The sequence below is a fragment of the Syngnathoides biaculeatus genome, chromosome 7 (genome assembly GCF_019802595.1).
Source record: "Syngnathoides biaculeatus isolate LvHL_M chromosome 7, ASM1980259v1, whole genome shotgun sequence".
In the NCBI taxonomy this organism is placed as follows: Eukaryota; Metazoa; Chordata; class Actinopteri; order Syngnathiformes; family Syngnathidae; genus Syngnathoides; species Syngnathoides biaculeatus.
In genome coordinates, this window is record NC_084646.1 from 18,807,893 (window position 1) to 18,830,216 (window position 22,324).

The window sequence follows — 22,324 nt, forward strand, 5'->3', positions numbered from 1 at the left end:
TCATGGATGACGTGACAATGTTTTTTGGGAAAGATAGCCTAATTTCTGTCTATTGTTTCACTCAGTGGGTGAATTTACACAAGGTTTAAGGGATACAATTCAGATTTTTTTTTCTCTAAAGCACCACAGTTTGCATGGGAGCATAAAGAAAAAACAAATATAATTAAGAACTGATGGCTTGTTTATATATTTATTCCACAGACTGGAATCACCACTTCTGCAAATCTATTGCAGATAAATAAATGTAAATGTATCTGATATCTATTAATGCCACTTCAATCTCAACTGACTAGCTGTACCCAGTCAATGGGAGTGTGATAGTGAAATACAACGATTGATGTCGTTCTACAGATCCATACCTGCAAAAAATCACAAATGACCTTGTTAAACAGCAGTTACAATCAAAACTTGTGCAAAAAAAATACATCATTAAGTATGGTTCAAATACATTAGATTTAACAATGCGGCATGGTCGTGAACTGCTTAGAGTATTGGTCTCACAGTTCTGACGACCGGAGTTGGAATCCCAGCCCTGGCTATGTGGAGTTTGCATGTTCTCCCCGTGCCTGCGTGGGTTTTCTCCGGGCACACTGGTTTCCTCCCAGATACCAAAAACATGCATTAATTGGACAATATAAATTGCCCGTAAGTGCAATTGTGAATAAGAATGGTTGTTTGTTTCTATGTGGCGTGTGATTTGGCTGGCAACTATTTCAGGGTGCACCCCGCCTCCATCCTGAAAATAACTGGGATAGGATCCAAGATTCCTGTGAACTTGTGAGGATAAGTGGCTCAGATAATGGATGGATAGCTTTAACATCATTCTCTCAAAAGAAAATAATCTCTGACGACCAACGGAGTATTAGCAAATTTACTCCCAATTTCTGTAAATCAAGAGGACAAGCCCAGACAGCCCAGTCCAACAAAACGGTATGTAATTTTTTATTGTTATCATTTACTTCCATGCTGTTCCTGCTTGGCTCAAACAATTGTGTTCTGCAGTTGTCAGTTTGGAAGGCTGCACAAGCACATTGTTTAATGTGATCAGTTAATGTAAACACGATCATGTGGGAGTCACTTGAAATGTAAAATGTTATTGACAGGCGCAAAATTTCAATCCAGCAAACAGGAACTGTGGTTCCCAAACTAAAAGCACAGTACGATGCAGCAACAGTCCATAAAAATTACAGATTGCTGTCCTGGATATAAAATGAAACATCATGAGGAGAGCTTTGTCGATAGTGCCATTTTGCCCCCATTCTGCATTCTATAGAAGACCACACTGGTTTGTCTTACTTGGGTGGATGTGAAAGATGGTTGTCAAAAGGTTCTTAAAGCTTTAGCTAAATTTAATATACATGACAAGTACATCAAAGGAAAACCAAATTAAATTGACTGATATGATTGATTTTTATCGGTTTACTTTGCTTTGTGAGAAATGAAGAACTATTGAAACTCGGGGTGACAGACTGCATTTATTTAATTTGTATAAAATATATATTTTTTTAATAGAAAGTAATTTTTCACAAATACCTCTTTTTTGGGAAAAATTTTATTCAGCAGTTCTTTGAACAAACAGAAATATAACACACATAGGTACTGTAATATTGTTTTTCTTCAGTCCAAAAAGTTGCTGGGACTTAATTAACAATACCTCTACTTGCCACAACCAGCAACTGCATTACATTTTATCTTGATGACTTCAAGCCTTGATGAATCAATGATCAATTCGACATATAACATATCATTAGTTTTGAATGGTTTGGAAGACCAGGAAACAACACACATTCCATCTGATCACTTATAAAGAGAACACAAATGTAAGTCCTAATTGATGCCATGTGCCACGTATTTCATCACTGCTTCAGTAAAAGTCTTGAAATGGTGTCAGAGGTCATTTAAAGTTTTAAATATAATCGACTATGTGATTGAAAAAGGTTTTTATTAAAATTATGTTATAGTCAAGAAATTGGAAGACAAATGTCAAAGTCACTGCGATTGACTGCCAACCACTTCGGGGTGTACCCCGCCTCTCGTCCGAAGAATGCTGGGATAGGCTCCGGCATGCCCGCGACCCTTGTAAGGATACTGTAAGTGCTCAGAGAATGAATGGTCTGAAGCATCGCTTGTCAATTGTATTGCTGCATGGTTTCATGACATAGATACACATAAATCAATATTATTTACAATCATAAAGAAACATATCATGATTGATTTGCTCCAATCTTTCAGTTTTGTGAGCAATAACATGTTAATCTTTCTGTATCAGCTTTACTCAAGTTGAATTACAGTTGACTCACAGTAATAGGAACTACTGTCACTTGGCAAGTCACAATGAGAACGGCTAACAACGTGTTCCCCTCAAGGATGTGCTTCAGTAGATCAGTTGTGGTGACACACAAAGATTTGCTATTTTTGTCTTCAGATGGTCTCACAACCGGCTTGTCATTTTTGAAGTTTCCATCTTTACTTTTATATTGGTTTAAAGAGGGAAGTTTTTTTTTTTTTTTTTTTTTTTTAAAGTTTGCACGTATTAAGGTCTAAGGGTGTAGACTGACACATCAGACGTGATTACTGTTTTGTGTGTGTGCACAGTTTTGGGATTTGGGGTGAAAATCTCACCTGATCAAAGGAGATTATTTTTTTTCCTCATCTTTTGGATGAAGCCGTTTTCAGTTGGTTTGGGTTCTTACACACACACTTACAGACAGATAATGTATGCAAATCATCTATCAAACTGAGTCTTTTTTTTTTTTCCCCGGCTGGTACAAGAAAGCGAATCCAGTGTGAATGTATTTTGTGTGGGCAGGAAGCCTTGAAGCCTTGCATCATGTCTGCCAGGTTCTCCCCGAGGACGTTTCAGCCTTCTTTACATTCACACTCACACACGCCATCTATTGTTTTGCCGCGCATCCCAGAAGAAGTCTGTCTTCATCTGTCCTATTGATTAATGAAGGAGGCGCAGCGGGGGAGTCAGAGGGAGGCGGGAGTCTAGATCAAGGCTGAGCTGCATCACTGGGAGTAGCATGCACACACACACACACACACACACACACACACACACACACCACACACACACACACACACACACACACACCACACACACACACACTGTCTGTCATGCTCCGTCTGCGTGTCTAACTACAGGCAGCTATGACACATACTGTACGTGTAGATTTTGAGATCCATGTTGCACACACACACTTATATATATATATATATATATATATGTATATATATATGTATGCAAGGATATTTTATTTTCTTTTTTATAAACTTGACCCTGACATTTGTAGGTTAGTTTGGGTTCGTGATCCAAGCCGCCATAGCATCTGTGCCCATGTCTCCATGTATTTATTTAGAAACAAACAAAAAAAGGTACTTTTAGACTACACTGTCAAACCCAAATGACCTGAAATGGTATTTGCCCTGAGACCAATTTGAAGGGAACTTTTTATCTGCAGGACTGACTTCAGCACCAAAATAAAATGGCTAAAATTCACTCCGCTTGTCCACAAATTATTTTCTCTGCTGGAAGAAAAATACCGAAACTGTGTACTCGAAAACTCATTTTTATGGGCTACTTGTGTGGAATATTACCCAGCTATTTTGGAGCTGCGTGTTTGTAAAATTATGTTTTCCTGCTTATGAAGCAAAAATAAAACCAAGTCAGGTTTGTTTCTCTTTTTCCACATTGTTCCTTTAGTGTTTAAAAGTACCAATGGTTTAAAGTCAAAATGCTTTTCATCATATCATTGACAGTAGAACGATTTAGTTTTGTCTGGAAGTTATTTTTTAGTATCACAGACACCTATGTAAGAATAAACCAGGATAATCCTAATGGCAAAAAAAAGAAAAACATTTAGTTTGTTCCAACCCCAATTATGTCCAACTTCCATACATCCCTATTTTTATAATGCTGTTCATCTTTAGTATTGCCCTGGTCAATGCCAAACAACTTCATTCGCAGTGTGGTAAAGGACCAGCAAAAGAGAAGTGGAGTTGTGAGGTGTGGGAGTGTTTTCGGTGGACTGGGGGTTTTGGGTGTTTTAAACAAAGGATCAGTGTTCCTGCCTGGCTGTGGCTTTTTGGGAGGGTCTCCACCCAGCTTGTGCGGTGGGGTTTGGGGGGGTGGTGCTGGAAAAAGAGTGACCGTGTAGGTTTTATCATTAAAATGAATGAGGAGAGGAACGAGGCTGCCATTTTTGTTCACTGGAATAAAAACAACAGACAGTAAAACTCGTTTCTTTCATTTTTTTAGTAGTATTCCGACACAAAGATAGTGCGTGTGTGAGATAGGCCATGGATGGGAATGTCGCATTGTCTACTGGTCATTGTACAAAATTTGCTTAACTTTAGTGCTTTATCTGTGCAGCTGTATGATATGAGACAACAAAACACTTGTGTGTGTGTGTGTGTGTGCGTCTGTGTGGGTGCGTGCGCACCTGACGGCAGCAGTCACATCTGTGAGCAAATTCATGATACGCCTTGTACACATACAGTATACATACTTGTGTGCACGAGCCATGTCATTTTATGAGACAGCGGGGCGATGATAATCATTCTTCCCAGTGGCACAATTAATTGTCAACTATTATAAGAAGGAGCTGAAGTGTGCAGCACTGTATGCACACAGAAGTACGTCAACACAGGTTTGCAGACTGTGACTATTTAAAAAAAATGTTATTTAAAAAAAAAAAAATCATTGTTCTTTATATTGTCTTTACTGCTACTTTGCCAGTCTGACTTAGCTGACCTTAACTTGAACCTCATTCCTTGTTACACGGGGGCAAACTTTTTTTTTTTCCCTCACATCGAACACGGCACTACTTTTCCTTCTGCCTTCAAAAAAAATTACAAATACATACAATATACAATAAATAAAATACAAAACAAAGTAAATATACCCTTGCTTTTATGTAAGCAAATTCAGCAGTAAGTAATGACCGCCATCTGCGCGTATCTTTTTCAGACATTTTTTAACGTGCTGTGGTGATATTGACTTGTAGTGACAATAACAGGAGTCTTAAAGGACATTAAATGTAAATATATTTAATTGTTCTTGCCAGTTTTTGATAACGTTTGTATGATGGGCTAACTTTACCCTGTGTTTTCCTTCTCGACTCTGTTCTAGTTCAGTTCATGCATGGCGTTGCCATGAGAGGAAGAATAGAGAACAAGTGCCTCCAACACAGAGGAGGGGAGGAAGGGAAGCCCCAGAGCAGAACACGACAAGAAAAAGACAAAAGTGATTAAAGAGTGGTAAGAGAACTCACTTTGCCCTCAGGCTTACACATTGTCTTGCCTTGGTGTGTGACTTCTGATGCCCTTCTTACAGTTTCCCACATTCAGCTGTGTACCTGCAGTGAGATCAGTTTGCATTTGTCTGCTTGCTTCGTGTATATTTGGATGTGTGTTTGTCTGGTGTTGAGTCACAGCTGCCGGGTGAAGACATTAACTTCCTGCCTGATTCACCTGCTACATCCTCTCTGTCATCTCCAGCATGTCCTTGTTTTCCACAAACATTCTCCTCTTTGTACCTTTGAATAGTTGAACTTTCAAAAACGTTTCATGAAGCTCCTACTTCATTTCACTAATCATATGTGTACACACACACACACACAAACACAGTGGTTATGGAATTTAGACCCGTTATAATTATTTCATATTGTAACCATCTTCTAAAAAAAATTATTTTTGTTTGCCTCAATAAAGTACACACAACGCCCTGTATTCCCAGTAAAAAACACAATTGTTGCTTCTTTTTTTTAACAGAAAAAATACAGAAATATCACAGAGCTATAAGTATTCAGACAACTTTGCTGTGACACTCATATATTTAACTCTGGTGCTGTCCATTTCTTCTGATCATCCTTAAGATGTTTTTACGCTGTTATTGACTGATACTGATTGGACTTGATTAGGAAAGCCACACATCTGTATGTATAAGACCTTGCATGTTAGAGAAAATGAGAATCATGAGGTCAAAGGAACTGTCTGAAGAGTTCAGAGACTGAATTGTGGCAAGGCACAGATCTGGCCAAGGTTATAAAAAAAGGTCTGCTGCACTTAAGGTTCCTAAGAGCACAACTGCCCCCATAATCCTTAAATGGAAGATGTTTTGGACAAGAACAACCCTTCCTAGAACTGGCCAAATTGCGCAATCAGAGGTGAGGAGCCTTGGTAAGTGAGATAAAGAAGAACCCAACGATCACTGTGGTTGAGCCTCAAAAGATGCAGTCGAGAGATGGGAGAAAGTTCTAGAAAGTCAACCATCAATACAGCGCGCAATATATACATCAATATAGGGTGCTGTGTGTACATTGAGTAAAAAAATGAACAACGATTTTAGCAAATGGCTGCAATATAACAAAAACTGAAAAATCTATGTCTGAATATTTTGCAGAGCTGTTTGGAAATATGGGGGTGGAGCTTCTCCTCGGATTTCCTCCATAATCTCACATTAGCTCGTTTATGTCAAAATGCCAATCTGTTTCAAGGTTCCCATCTTGTTCAGCAATACTGTTTACTTTCTTCTCAAAAGCAGCAGTGTAACTTATCCTTTTACCTGCACTTTTTAACTTGAACGATGTACTCTGTGAAGTGGTGTTATCAGAACGATATCCACGATCTAGTAAGCTAAGATGTAAAATGTGATCCCGTTAAACGAATGGAGTCGCAACAGACATGATATGATAACAACGGCTATCAATATGATGGTGCCAGCGAGGCCGTCATATTTATCGGGGTGTGGTCGGAAATGCACTCTGAGCTAGCTCTTTTTTTGGAACGTGCAGAAATATTAGCGTATCAGATTGAATTTCTTGAAATCCGCAAGCAGTGAAAATTTACTGCATTACAGATACATTTGTAACATTAGCGATTACATATTATATTTGAATGTACATACACCTTTTTCACAGCCACAAGGTAGCTGTATATGTCTATGCAATTTGACTTTTTTCATTCTCCTTACACCTGTGTATAAATTATACAGGAGAAATGAATGTAATATCATATAATATAGTATAATATGATGTATACTGTGGACTGTAACCACGCGTATTTTTATTAACTCCATTTTTTTTATAGCATCCATTAGATGCCCTAAAAAGTCAATACAGTAATTACCACATATTGTAGAGCATGAGCAAAAGACAATCAAAACTGGGAAAAGAGCCACATTTTAATGTTGAGTGCAACTCTCTCTTTTCGTCTTTGCGTGCATCAAGCAGTAAAACACCGACCCGTGCAAGGCGAACACGGAGAAGGGGGTAGCAAAAGAGAGAGGTGGTGGAGAAGGGAAGAAAATGTTTTTTCTTTGCCTTTGTCATGACAACACCCTCTGGTCACAAGCTCTAATGACTGAATCACTGTCCAAGCTTTTATAGTTTTGGGCACAGAATTAAACGCCACACTCAAATTTATGGTCCTATGTTATTATTTTGTTTTATTGTTATAGGATATTACAGGCATATGCATTGCATTATTTTATTTTTTTTAATCCATGTCCACGCCTTTCCGCAAAACATAATTTGAGTGCAGCTTTTGCATTTTGCGAAGAGTGATAAGACCATGTATGAGTAAAAACTAGCATAGGCCACCCAAAATAACCATGTTCGATATCCTCAGTCGGTGGATCATATTAAACGTGTTAACTCCAGCTTAATGCTTTTATATTCAGGCAATATTGTTCAATGTTTTTTTTTTCCGTCTTGTACCGCTCTTTTTCCTCTTGCACCTCCCTTCTGTTCTTTCTTTCTTTAGCAGTCACAGCTTCGTGGTCGCTTCATTTTAGTTGCCCACACACACACACACACACACACACACACACACACACACAACACACACACACACACATGTGCCATCTTTCTTCCATCTCCTGTGGCCTCCAAAGACAGCCTTTACAAAAACAGGAAACAAGAGGTCAGCAGTCCACTGACCGTTTGATCTGAACCATTTTTACACATCCTTAGATCGCATATCAAAAAATTGTTTTTGTTGCACCTCCTCTCTACACATGTACATCAACATACCAACCTATTGTTTTAGGAACCTGTTCATATAGGGCATGTAAAGCCAGGGACTGAAGAACAATAATAAAAAGGAAAAAAGTATAGAATGTTTAAACTACCCACTAGCCACTCATTTCTTCTTCAGTGTCTTCTTTTTTTGCTCTTTGATTCCAAATCTCTCGAAACCTACAGGACAAAAAGTAGGGTTGCTTTTTTTTCGCCCGCACTGGCAGAGAGCTCAACGCCACACTTTGTCACATGGTGTCATATTTCAAAAGACGCTTACGGGAAGTGACAGCCAAGTGAGTCACTCAGTCAGGTCCGATTGATTCACTGCAGGACAGCGGGACACACCGAGTCATTGTCACTTTCACGCTCACGCCAAAACGTCGAGCAGAAGACGGGCGGTGGTTTGCAGCGGTGAGGGGGACAAAAATCACTTCGTTTGGAATCAACAAAAAAGAATAAATCTGATGGACCTCCAAGTTTAGTCACGTGGACATGGCAGCAGTATAAAAACGATTCAAGGGGTGCGTGGATATTAGTATTTGGTGACAAAAAAAGCTATCATTATCTTCATTGACAAAGTATGTTGAAAACAAAGAATTTGGAAACACACAAAGAATTTGTATTTTGTGACGACAGTAAATTCCCCTCCATTGAGGGGGTTACGTTCCAGAGGCGCAATATAGAAACACCGATAGAATGATGAAAAAAAGATGAATCAATTATTTATACATTCAAACAGAATAGATTTCGAGAGTGGAACAATGGTAAAAATGTGTCTTCAGTATATAGATAGATATGCGTGTTTGTGTGTGTTGTTGTTTGTGTGTGTATATATACAATAAATGTGTGTTTGTGTGTATATGCGTGCATGTGTGTGTATGAATGTATATACCGGTATACAGTATCTGCGTGTATATAGTTTTCTATCGATCTGTGTGTGTATATATATATATATATATATATATATATATATATATATATATATATATATATATATATATATATATATATACAGTGTATACATATATACAGTATAGTGGATATGCATTTTGTGCATTGTCCATGATGCAATCTAATCGTTTTACTTAGTGTTGTCATTTAAAAGGCACTCAGTCAGTCTGTTGAGATTTATTTTACGGCTTTAGTTGATTTTCAAAGGAAACCCTTTTCTAGCCTGTGAACTAAGGGGTAGAGGAGGAGGTTAGTTTTATTCAACAAGGAACAATGTCATCTAACGTACTTTACTTCACAAGGCTAGTCCTATAATTGTCCTCCAATGGTAACATTTTTCTCCCATTTCCAAAGGGAAACTATGTTGTTCAACTTTAAGTACAGTCAGTAATTTTTCTTTCATTTTTCAATGCCTTTTCATAGTGAGTGTAGCAATAACCAGTTATAAATTACGTTTAGGTCAAGAATCAGCAGGAAACAACATCTTCCCCCAAATTTTTATGCTTAACTCCTGAAACTGTTTCAAAAAAAACAAACAAACAAACAAAAAAAAAACATGGCATTAGAGTAAAAGATGCCTTGATACTCGGGATTTTATTGCTTAGAGAATAACATTTTATACAAATTGTCATTCGTGTCTGTCAACAAATCTTTTGCTTGTTAGTCCATAAACCATCCTAAGTGTCAGTTAGTTTTCTTTTTCTTAAAGAAGAAAGTAGTGGGATGTATTGTGCATATGACGCATTAAAACAGTGGCCATTTTAGCATTCATTTTTATCAGCGGCTGAAAGAACGAACAGTCAGAGGCAGAACCCCCCCCCCCCCCCCAGGCTTTCCGTCAAGCCTCCTGAGAGGAGACAAAGGCTCGCATTGACTGCTGGGTGTCGATAAGACCTATCATTAGTCTGCCGGTGGAGGGATTACCAACACACACTAAAGCGCTTATGCACACACTTATACACAGTGCACTTGGGTCCTTATTGTTGTTCTCACTCTTTTTTGCCCTTTTTCTTTTATATTCACAAGCTTCAATATTTCTACGTGTGCCAAAGTAGTGCGAGGTAGCCAGACTAGATTTGAATCAAATTCTTTCAATTGCAGTACAACTCACGCCACCTTACATCAGCACCTTCACAGGGCAATGTGGCTTTTATGCACGACAGACACGGCTCCATAGTGCTCGAATATGGTTTTCTAACATCTTTTTTTTTTTGGAGTTTTATTGTTGATTAAAAATGTTGGTTTTTTTAAGACAGCTATTCATACTTGTGCATGTTTAGTCCTGTCGATACTCAAGCAATTAAAATTAATAAGTATACTCTACTACGGCAAAAAATGAAATCTGAAATCTCCGGATTTCGTCCCAAAGCATCTTAACTGTCACTGTCCAGTAATGACTACGGTCGTTGATTTTTTTAAATATCACTTTCACTGAAATGCTGCAATTATCTTTGTACCGTCAGGTCAAAATCACAAACTTGCTAAGTAGGTGATGAACCATAGCACGGGCTCTCATTTGCACTCATTAGCTGGTTCCCCGGAGAATACACGAGTTTACTTACCTTCGCTTGATCTGCGCTCCCGGCCAAACACGGACCATCAGCTCAGGGTCATTAGCCTCCCTACTTGGTGGAAATAGCTTTCAATAGCATTCCGGCCCAAATACAACGGGAACATGATTAAGCCATTGATCTGTGGCAGATAGCACATTGGAAACATTATGGGGGAAGCAGTGGACAGCGATAATGGACATTTATTATTGGGAGGCTTTTCAATGGTAGGTCAGATGCTGTACTTGCTTCTGGGTGTCCTCATTTTTAGATTTTTGGACTTTAAATGCATTTCACTTCAAAAACAACAATCCCTGGGATAAGTGGGCGCAGGATTAAAAAGCTCTGCGTGAACACTAACTCCACGTCTTCGTGCCTTTATTGCCTCATTTACACAGAGATTGTGCGGCATCATTGTAAACATGAGCCCACCTTCATTCTGCCTTAGTGTTTGTGCAGAATTTATCAAGGATGGCAAAGTGCCACCCCAGCATGTGAATTTATATTGCTATCAAGCTTTGTGGAATGTACGGGAGGAGGGGGGGTCTTTTTTAATGAACCCCACCAGCTGTGTATTCGACACAGATACAATAGATTTGTTTTTTCTTGGCCTCAAAGAGGCATGCAAAGAGGTGAAGGTGATTGATTACAGGGACAGTTCAGCACAAAAGGATTCATATCCTGGATGAATTTTGAAGTACAGTAAATCATTCTTTGCTATTAGTTGTTGAACATGTATGTCTTTTGGTATGAAATTACTGGTTGCCAGCCGATCACAGGAAAAACAACCATTACCACTCTCAGTCACACCGACGGGCAATTTAGAGTGTTCATTCAACCTACCATGAATGTATGGTGGGTATGAAGTTTTCTTACAATGTAAAAATGTAATCAAACAAAACAACAATGAATATCAAATTTTATTTAACAATGTCTACACGTCTAATCTTTCGACACTTTCGAGCAATAATTTCCCAATCAACCCAAAACACCAACACACTAATGTTCATTAAAAATTGGTTGCTTTGAAAATCTTGAAATGAACAGTTCATATACAGTAGGCTTGTAGTGCATCTGAATGAGGCCACCTTCAAGTGTGTGATAAAATTGTTAGATCATTTGGACCCAAATTCCAAAAATGAATATTATGGCGTTTTGTTGTCCTTTGCCAAATCAGTGGACTAAACTTCTTAGTTATCTGGACTTTTTTTTAGGGTTTCACAGTATTAGTTTGAAAATTCCAGATTTTGTGCAATGACCATTCCCCTTTCATTGTTTTGTACTCTTAATCGTCCAACAACTATTAATATACCACGTGCATGTATTTGCAATGTCTGCAAAACTGCCCGTGCAGTATCCCATAAGTTTGGGCAACATGTTAACAAAAAAAATAAAATCTGTCCAAAAGGTCTCTGTTTTCACTCAGATGTCTGTTTTGAGCAGAGAGACACACCCACAAGGATGGATATAATTAAGACTTTTGATGTTTTCTTTTTAAAGTTTGGAATGTTAGTTGTTCTGGGTGGTCTAGTGCTACATGATGTCTATACTAGTCTAATTACAAACAGACACAATATGGTAAAACCAGGTATATTCTGATAAACTACCAACGTCAGCGTGTTAATTGCACAAAAATCGGGTGAATAATGTAAACAAGTTCTGGAGCTCGGTCCCAACGGGTTTCAGGATAAAAAATGATCAGACGTACAATATTAAAAATGTTTGTATGCAACAAAAATGTTAATGATACTTTTGTCGTCACAACTACAATCAATAGCAATTACCAGCAGTATCTGCTATTTCCCATTATGACACTTTCATTTGGTTCTGGCTTTGTTCTGAAGAAGAACCAGCACTTTTAGTATTTCTCCCCAGGCGTCCCAATTTTATGTCAGTTATTATATTTTATTTCAAGCCCAAAAAGTGGTTAGTTTCCCCAGAGAGCATCTATCCATCAAACTTTCAACATAGGCCTCTATTATTTGGTGAGAGTTGGCTTCATAACTCTCATGTTTGTTTTCCTTTGCTCATCCCTGCCCCTGATCACTCGTGAGCCCTGTGATTAAAATGTTTGTCTATGATTTCTAACGCGGTTATTGTCTGCCTGACCCTACTGTCATAGGAGAGAAAAATGGGTACGGGTTAGCCTAAAATAATTGTTCAGCATCTTAAGAGCTGACAAAGCAGTACACCCTCAAATGAATTGACCACAAAGGATGATCAAGACAGAAGCAAATTGTGATTCAAACAAAATAGCCCTCACTTTATTGTACTGAAAAAGATTGCAACCACTGAAGCCCAAAGCAGGAAGTCATCAGTCGTGATTATCAGCATTTTTACGATTAATACCATGTGGCTATGAAACGTTCCAACATCTGTTCATTTGTAACATGACCCTTTAAGCTGGCAGCACATTAGGTTTCAACGAAACCTGAACATGCAACTTGTCCCATAATTTGCACCAATGTGCACAAAAGTGAAGAACAATTTTAGATTGTGGATTCCATGTACCGTAATTTCTGGCCTACAGCGCACACCGGATTATAAACCTCATCCAGTACATTTGTAAAGGAAATACCATTTGGTGCATGCATAAGCCGCACCTGTGTAAAAGAGTTTTCAAAGTTTTAATACCTTAGCTTAGCTTAACATTGCAACAACACGGTAGCACGAACAGGGCTGATTTGAAAATAAAACATACCTCGAAAACAAAAAAAAAAACAGCTGCAGCAGCTACACAGTAGCAACATGGTAGGACAGCACAAACAGAGTTGGTTAAAAAAAAAAAAAAAAACATACCTAAATCACTGAGATGCGGCGCTAACACTAACACCACGTTGACAGGGCCGGTTAAAAAAATTATACTGGTAAAAATCACTGAGACGTGGAAGTAATACAGCAGCAACATGCCAGCACAGCACTAACAGAGCCAGTTAAAAAAAAACATACCTAAATCACTGAGACGCAGCGCTAATGCTAGCGCGGTGCTAACGCTAGCGCGGCGTTAACAGGGCCGGTTAAAAAAAAGTATTCTGGTAAAAATCCCTGAGACACGGAAGTAACACGGCAAAAAAAAATGCACAAATTAGCCGCATCACTGCATAAGCCGCAGAGTTGAAAGCGTTTTAAAGAAGTTGCGGCTTATAGGCCGGCAATTACGGTAAATTGCAACTGGGAGGCATTTAAACGGAAACTGGAAATGCATTGGCGACAACTACATATGCCACCTGATACGTACTATTTTTTATGATGTGCAGGGATGTTCCACAAAACAAACCAAAATCCAATAATATTGTCAGTTTCATTGAAACTCTTAACCTTAAGTGTCTCTTGTACGGTATTGACTCAGTGAGGAAAAGAAGCTCAAGTACCGTAACAACCGCACACATCTGAATGTGATCCAAATGAAAACTGTAACCTGTGTTCTGATCCCAAAAAGAGTGGACAGTTATCAGTCTAATGTATGATTTTCCACAAAATCGACCAATTTCCCAAAAAAACAGCTGTAAAATGATCTTGGTCGAATAACACTTAATTGTATGTAGCCACGGCAATCGTTTAGTGGTCCATAATACTGCGAGAGCAAAACGTAAGACAATGGCTATTTGTTTAGCATGCACAGTACATGTACTGCTTTTCTTGAGCTTTGGCTTGGTTTCCTTCCACTCTCTCATTCAAGTCAAGTCAAATACGGAACATTAAACACTGGTTGCCAGCTACTAATGGAGCCGTTAGTGGATGGAATGCAATAGGCAGACTATATAAAGGATTGCGGCATCTGTGGGGAGTGGCCCTATACATGGGAGAAAATATTAAGAGTCAAAACGTCACGTTAGCTTGTCTATAAATATACATTTAGTTTTGGCGATTTATATTGCCTGAAAAGGATGGAAATGACTCTGAAGGGAATCCTGAGGGCATAAAGAGGAAAATACTTCCCCATTGCAACTTTGAGGACAAGAAACGAGATCAGTTGTGGGCAGCACAAAAGATGTCATTTTTTTTTCCTGTGGCAGACTTCCTGTGCTGACCCTTCTCACTTTACTTGAACATCAAAGCCAAATTTAAACAATTGAAGCAATTTTTCATTCGACCAAGGTCAGCCATTGTTCTCATCTCTGGGAGGAATTCTGAAGAAATATATTTTACTGACAAGTTTCTTTGTTACAAGCCACCTTTCAACCATTTTTAAGAGCGATTTCTGTTTTCTTCAGACACAGCATTTACAGATTGTCGCCATAACTTCTTTGAATTATCAAGTTAATTTATTACATCGGAGCTTATGTGCAGCGTGGCTTTCAACGGAGCATTGTGTGGACTGCTTTAAATAACAAAAGACTTACTGCCTGTAAAGCCAAGAGACTTGCTATATGGGCAAAAGAGATCCTTGAAACTGGCCTTAGCATCTGCATGCAAATTTGTACTTTAAGATCAGGGGCCTGTTGTGTATGCAAACCAAAAATGCTTAAACACATCATTGGTACACTTTTGTACATTTTTAAATAGAAGCCCTTGCACTAACCTTTGTCAAATGTTTGCCAAGAACCAAACGGTTTTTAGAGCAAAGAATACAGTGGGGAAAATCTCCGAGAAATCTTTCCAAAGTATTGTGTTCAAAGTGGCTCAAAATACACTTTAAAATATTATATTCAACTGGAATTTCAATGGGCTTAGTCACCACAAATGAGAGTTGAATTTTCTTGCAGTTGGAGACATTCGGCAGACACCCCTTTCATTATGGGTGGGTTTTTCAACCTCTCGCCCTGTATTGTTTGCAAACATTTCAACACGACTTCTAAAAATGACATTTTTTTTTTCTTTTTGCTGTCAGTGGCCGGCTGTTTAAAGATGCACAACGAAGCTGCTGAGAGTGTGACATTTTATACATTTTGGCCAACATTAGAAGATCACTGAAACTTAACCGACGTAGTACTTTAATGGGTTGGGGATGGGGATGAATCACGTGCAAATGTACACTCAAGTGGGTTCTTCATCTTTGTTTCTCAAGACCACCCACGGTGTTTATAGGTTATGAGGGGGCTTGTACATATATAAAACACAGTTTGACTTATATAGGGGAAATGAAGGGCATTACTGAAGTTGTTCTATTTCGTTATGCTACTCGTTTGCCAGTAATTCCAAACGCACATTTCCACTACAAATGTTATGAAATGATAGGATTGAATGTGGTGTGTGTGTGTCTGTGCTGCAAAACTGCTTGTGTGTGTATTAAATGACATTTTAATAGCATGTAATATCAACACCAAAAATGACCACCCTTTTTTTTTTGTCTTTCTTTTTCTACCCAGGTCCAGACATGTTGACGGCAAACATAAACACGCACAACCACATATACAACGGCACCTTGGGTCTGTCTGTGGTCTAACACCAGCATACCATCCTCGCCATCCCCGCATTTGTCGCCGCATGCCACACACACACCATTTCCTTTTACGGTATGAGGCCATGCATTAAAAAGATGACTACAATACCGTGGATGTGGTATAACTTGTTGTTATCCTAATTGAATGCTTCAAATAGACTTAGATTACCTGCATTTTTTCACAGTTTCTCTCTATCAAGTAAAACAATGCAGAATTAACATTTAACTCACGTTGGAGATGTCCTATATAAGAGTTGATGCTGAGCCTTTGTGGATAGTCAAATGTTTATTTCCAAAGCAAAATGGCTCTTTATGACAGATCTCAATTCACTGTCCTTTTGCATAAGTAAATATGCGTGCAAAAGCATGGGCCCTTGAGTCTGCATGCTTCATCTTGTCTATTTTCAGCAGTCCCAACCAATCTCCTCAAGTTTAACAGCTGCGCCACATATCCCACAAACCCTTTCACAGTCGCCACCCCCCACTTCCCAAACCTCAGCATCCTGCAGTCTCCCACTAAAAGCAAAAACACCCAAATTATAAGCTGCAGGTAGCCCTATATTGAGTATATCTGTTGTGACAATCCGAATTAATGAGGTTATTCTTAAAATCAGGTCTAAAAATGTAAGATTATTGCATTAAAAAGAACGTGTTAGAAGATAATATACTTTGGCTGAGCTCAGTTTCGTCAGTCGGGTTTTGGCTGAATGTCGCTCGTTCTCGTGTCCAATTCTGACAAGGCACAACTCAAGAGTGTGATTGCCGGTTATTAAAGCTCTTGAGAATCAGATAGGAAGGGACTTGCTCTGCTTTTGGATGAGTCTATTGATGTGCCCATTTTAGCACACAATGTAAATGACACGACACGGATTGTGTCGGAGACTGGAGGGTGCTTCGGCCGGGTGACGATAATGACAGGGAACGTTATTATTTGCTGCCCTGAGGAGTCTCTTATCCATTTTAGGTGTGTGTGTGTGTATGTCAGAGGAAGAGAGGGCGAGGTATACTCTTCCTGCAATCTAGTGGCTATTATTCACTTCTCACTCTTTCTCCCCAGTTTGTTCCTCTTGCGGCATTATTCACTACTGCCAGTCCACAGAGATATGGACTTAATATATTCGCAGTAATCCTCCCCTTGTGGTGAAAAAATGTACATTGTAATAATAATAAATGCGGTTAATGAATAGCAAGGTCTGCAATGCTTTGTCTTTAGACAAAAGTAAGGGAGAACCGAGAACAAAAAATATATATATATTTTTTTTAAATAGCAGTGGTATTGCCCTATTCCCAAAAGTTAAAAAAAATCTATATTTGCATAAAAATAAAGATGAAACTTACATCGACAAATCGAAAGCTCTGAAATATTTGCAACTGTTAAATTGCATTAAATAAATATATTATAGGATTCAATGATCTTTATTGACAATGCTCTATATTTGGCAGCACAATACACGATCAGGTGGCCCATTGGGGGTTTGAAAACACATTATAGCCTTCCTTTGTGTTTGCATGGGTTTTCTTCAGGTTCTTCCAAATACCAAAAACATGCTTCTTATGTTCAGTGAAGACGAAATAGTCTTTAGAGTGGGAATACGACTGTCAATGGTTGTTTGACTATCTACACTGTGATTAACTGCGAAGCAGTCCAAGTGAGGCGGACACACTAATAGGAATAGACCCCAGCTCACCCGTGACCCGAATGATTATAAACGGCAGAGAAAATGGATGGATGGTTTCCTCCATGTCGTTTTCCTCTAGTGAAATGTAACACTGTATAAAAGAAAAACTCCCAAATTCAAACAAAGTAAATGTAACATAGAATGTACAACGTTAGAAAGAAGAAACTAGCAAGGTTCACAGTGCAGTAGTTCTGTATTGTATAGCTTGTGTAGCTGTGGAATGGAGTGCAAAGAATTAGCCCGGTGGCTCAATAAGTGTGGTAGAGGTATTACCGGTGGTACGTGAAATAATCACTGATTTAAATGTTCCAATTTATCATAATCTTAACAACATTTTCAGAAAATCTAGTACTGGGTATTTATTAAAATTCAGTTGTATTTAACTTTTAAGTACACCATATTTACATTTGTCTTTTAGAATGTTTGTGTTTATTATAATTAGATGTGTTTGCCCCTATAGGCACAATGTTAATGCTCAAACTGTGTATATTATTACAGTGGATGACAATATTATTAAATGTAACTTTCACTTCATTTTTAATGAGCACTTGAACCTACCGTGCTGCAGTATTTTATAATGTTAGTGATGATGGTTGCATTGGAGAGCCAAGTATTACTTGAGGTGGGTGGCAATTGCCGTGAAAGGTTTAAAGTTTAGTTTACGGTTTAGTCGAAACTATGCATTTATAATTTTTTTTCTTAAATATCTCGTGTTATCTTTTCAGGTACCTTGAATTTCTTAAGCTTGTGCAGCTGCCACCAAATCAAATGAGCAACTATTGCCCAAATGTACGCAAGATCAGTGACGTGTCCAGTTTCGGCTTTCGTCCTTCCAGGGGGGATCCATATGTAATTTCCTGTATGTGTCTGTATGTGTGTAATTGCAGGGCCGCAAGATAAAAACAGGCAGCATTCCATCTCTGACGAGACAGAAGAAGATGCACACACACACACACACACACACACACACACACCACACACACACACACACACACACACACAGCCAGGGGCGCGTGAGCAGGTGAGCATTAAGTCAGGCACTAAACATTGCGGTTTGATATCAGTAGACAGACAGAGGATGCCGGTTTGTACCTGCAGGCAGTCAGCAGCACCCTCACCAGGAATGTCCTCCCACTTGTGAGACACATAAATGTAACTGTGGGCTTTCCTCTCAAACACCGTTATGACCGGCTGAAACTGGTCTTCAAATCGAAACTGCTAACCATCTTCGAATCATCGCCAAAACACACCATCACCAAATCATAATAATCCCAATTTGCATCGGCAACATCATCAAATAGCCACTTGGTCTATGGCTGAATATTTTGAAGTATCACGTATAATTCAATGAGAACTTAAGGCAAACGTCCAACAACTTTGCAATGCTGTACAGAAGTGGGGGGGTGGGACTCCCTAAATGTGTCCTCATTTGATTTTTGCGTGATCTTGCTATCAATTGACCATAACATTTATAAATAAATAAATTAAAAGTATCACCAAATCTCTATTATGTATTGTGAACCATTCTGAAGCAATTGTTTACAGTAATACTACAATTGTACCTTAAATTGTGATTTTCCACTGGCTACCATGGCAACCCCACATTACCTTCTTTAGTGGCCACTTCCATGGTAAAATAAAAAAATATATATATTGCCCAGATAATGAACCTCCTGTACTAGTTCAACCTGAGCCAAGAAAGAAAAGGTTATGTATTGTCATTATATTTCAGCACACATTCACATGCTACTCTGATATTGACGACAGGGACTTCCTTTGTCACTTTGGAGTAATTTGATCATCCCTGTTGAAATTGTCTTTCTGGAATAACAAGGATGTAACGACAAGGTAACCGGCATCATTTGAGAAACTCTGACGATATCAATTACCCCGACCTGTTCTGCTAGTTAGCTTTCGTGGGAACTTCACAGGGCCCCTTGGGTGTGTATTTTTGGGTAACCTATTGTGTAATATATCACCTGTAGTGGTGTGAAAATTAAGATGGCCACCAAGCACAACCAAGTCTAGGGAACCATTTTAGGAGGAACGAAATAATGAGTGTGGATTTACTTTGTTGGTAAGCGCTTCGTGAACATGTATATTTTTAAGAAACCCACCACCTCCGCTCATCTAATGATGACTCAGTGGTTAAATGTCAGAGCTGTCCGCGCCATTAAGGCCAACGCGTTTGAAGGCTGGACACCCTCAAACCCCACCCTCACCTCCCCATGTCTCTTCTTATTTCTCTCTCGCTTCCACTCTGACTTTGCCTTCATCCGCCATCATCCATCTCCCACACATCCAGGCTGGTTTGAGGGCTGATCTGTGCACAGACCTTGTCATTCACATTAGGGCAACATTGTCAGCTCAGGGCCATTCCTTTTCTCCCTCTCTCCCTCTCTCTCTCTCTCTTCATGGCCCAGATCTTTCTTCCTGTCACCCTCATCCTCAGGCCAGAGAAGACCTTATACAGCAACATCCTTCTCATCCACTTCTGTCAATTCCAACACTGTCATTCAAATCCAGTTTCGTGAGGGAGCACACAAGCCGAGTTTCTAACATCCCTTGCAGCAAGGCCTGTGCTGTTTTTGGTCCAAACTTGGTGTTGCAGTGGCAAACAACCGCTTAATTTTTTAGGGGTGGGGGGAATGGAGATTTTTTTTTTTGCACAGGCAGTGGCAGAAGAGGAAAATGCAGGAAAATGAGCACGACAGGCATGTATAAAATTATTACCTGATGGAGTTTAATGATTGTGGTATTTTGTTTCACATTGCCTAAGTGATTTAGTCTGTTCTTTAAAAGTTTCCCAATAGCATACTTTCCTTGCTGGCCCCATCCAGAGCTTTTGCCACTTATGTACAGTTACATTTTTTCTATAAGCAGATTAAGAATGTTGCCTGGTAAAACATCAACACCTCAATGTTTGGTAAAACCTTTCACACAAGGCGCTGCACAGTTTTAATCGTTGAACAGCAAAGATTACATCATAGCAAAACCGATTTTTAATTAAGGTGAGTAGACAGTTTCATCCTGCACATTGAAAGACGTTCTTGACATGACGACGCCCTGCAGAGACCACACCACACCTAAAAACTGCCATGACTCAGCAGTTTTGAGACGACATCATTCTGTTTCTTGTGCTATTTTAAAGCAAATAAAGCCCTTTTCTATACAGCGACACTATCCGTAGAGTCATAATGATAATGTGTTGCAGGAGTAGGACTTGGTGACAGTTCATGACAGGCCAGTGTTGACATTGCTGGCATTTAACAATGAGTGAGGCAAAGCCAGTTCATTGTGCAAGGGTTAGTCTTGTTAGTGGAGAATATGGCGTGTGCATAAGCTCTAACGATACATCTCTACCAGTTCCTTTTTTAATCCTCTTTTACTGTCATTCTCAGGTTCAGTAGTGCACGGTACGGTACAATATGGTATATATGCATATACGTAGAAATGTATTTTTTAAGTAAGCTTACTAATGCATGTGTTTAGAATTAGCATTGTGTGTACACTGTAGGCATTTGCAGAATGTGGCCAAGCCAGCCATGTTTTTTGAAGCTTTTTTGTTGTTGTTGTTGTTGCTATCCATGGTAACCATCGGGTTTCTGCTTGCCCCAGTGAACATTCAACGCTGTCGGTGAGTTTGGCTAAATTGAAAAACCATCGACCGTTGATTGTACCCTGTAGCAAGCGGTTACACCTAAAAAGAAATATGAAGATCCTGCACAAAGGCAGTGGCAATGACTCATTGACCCTTTTCCACAGGCAAGATGACAATTTCTTTTACTCTTTTTTTTTTTTTTTTTTTTTAAAAAGAAAAACAACCTCAAAGGTCACAATCAACATTCATTGCTGTCGGTGGGTTTAACTGTATAGAAGAGCTCACTGAACGATGAATGCAACTGTGTCCCAGATTTCAGCCGACTATCACAACGAATAACATCACGATATGCTGATGATGCTATTGTTTATATCCGTGCCAGCCCCGCTCCGAGCCTTCCACCAATAACAGGGCAAACCCGGCCTGCGCGAACTGACAGGAAGTTCAGATTGCATCTCGATCACACTGGCGGCGCTGGAGGGGTTCGAGTCTCGCAACAAAAGCAGAACAGGAAGGGGGGGAGGGAGGGATGCAGAGATAGTTGGGGTGAAAAGAAAATGACCTTTCAAAGAAAATTGCATTTACTTTTGATATGAGGTACAGTAGCTGGAAATATTAACTGAAGTAAGCAAATATATCTTAGATGACCTCATGTACCAATATGGTTTGTTGTTTTTTCCCCACTTGTATTTATATCCAGAACTTTTAATAAAAGGTGGACCTGTACAGAATGTTTGTCCATTTTGTATTTTTTAAAATGTCCGTTACAATATTTATTGCTCGTATTATATGAAACAACATCTACGACAATGGTTCAGATGTTTTTTCCCTCAAGTTTTCCATCCATCGATTTTTTTTCAAGTGCTTGCCCTCTGTAAAGTAAGGTGAGTTGGAGCATCGCAGCTGACTCTGGATGAAAGATGGGGTACACCCTGGAATGGTCACCAGCAGGACACAAACAATGGATCACATTCACATTTTGACCTATGAACAATTACAATTAAGCATTCATGATTTTGGGATGCAGATAAAAACACCACATCCACCTATATTCAAAGCCGGGACCTCTCGACTTTGGGACAGATGTGCCAACCACTACCCACCATTGCTGGCTCACCTAAACAGTTGCCATTCTA

General features: G+C 39.2%; 1 long non-coding RNA gene across 2 annotated transcripts in view; it reads left to right on the forward strand.

The window, feature by feature from the left end:
* Positions 1-21,187, forward strand: part of LOC133504093 (uncharacterized) — a 30,477-nt gene extending 9,290 nt beyond the window's left edge. The window contains exons 2-5 of one of the 2 annotated variants that reach the window (XR_009795899.1): positions 5,135-5,262; positions 15,835-15,981; positions 18,313-18,376; positions 18,475-21,187. This is a non-coding gene — a long non-coding RNA (uncharacterized LOC133504093). The remainder of the gene's footprint in view (positions 1-5,134; positions 5,263-15,834; positions 15,982-18,312; positions 18,377-18,474) is intronic. The other variant, XR_009795898.1, reaches the window with a different exon arrangement.
* The last annotated feature ends 1,137 nt before the right edge of the window (positions 21,188-22,324 follow it).